At 34.1% G+C, this 346-nt stretch overlaps 1 protein-coding gene across 1 annotated transcript in view; it reads right to left on the bottom strand.

Annotated features, from left to right (window-relative positions):
• LOC119588213 overlaps positions 1–346 on the bottom strand; it is a gene marked incomplete in the record, with an annotated part of 23,266 nt that overhangs the window by 10,871 nt on the left and 12,049 nt on the right.

Here is a 346-nt window from a genome sequence, read left to right as displayed (position 1 = left end):
TGGAAAAGTATAATAAAATTGCACGTATTATATCCCATGAAATAATCAAAGGACCGAAATCTGCACATTCTCTAGCATAATTTAATTCACTCTACACATTACCCACGTGGCAGTCATTCCACCATTGTCTACAAGTGCGTTGTGTCACTGTATGAAATCTAATTGCCGTATCGAATCAACAGCCGTAGTATGTCACATTATTCCATTGACCTTCAGTTTATTCCTAAGACAATATTGTTTGTTTGTGATATTTTATTCTTAAAAATACATTGAGAAAACACAACATATCAAGTCCTTTTACGACAAAACGCTCTACCATGTTGATGCAACAGTAAAAAAAGTAGGA

This window comes from Penaeus monodon, chromosome 23 (genome assembly GCF_015228065.2).
Source record: "Penaeus monodon isolate SGIC_2016 chromosome 23, NSTDA_Pmon_1, whole genome shotgun sequence".
Classification (NCBI taxonomy): Eukaryota; Metazoa; Arthropoda; class Malacostraca; order Decapoda; family Penaeidae; genus Penaeus; species Penaeus monodon.
The sequence above is the reverse complement of the archived record's forward strand: the minus strand, read 5'-3'. Positions and strand labels throughout refer to the sequence as shown.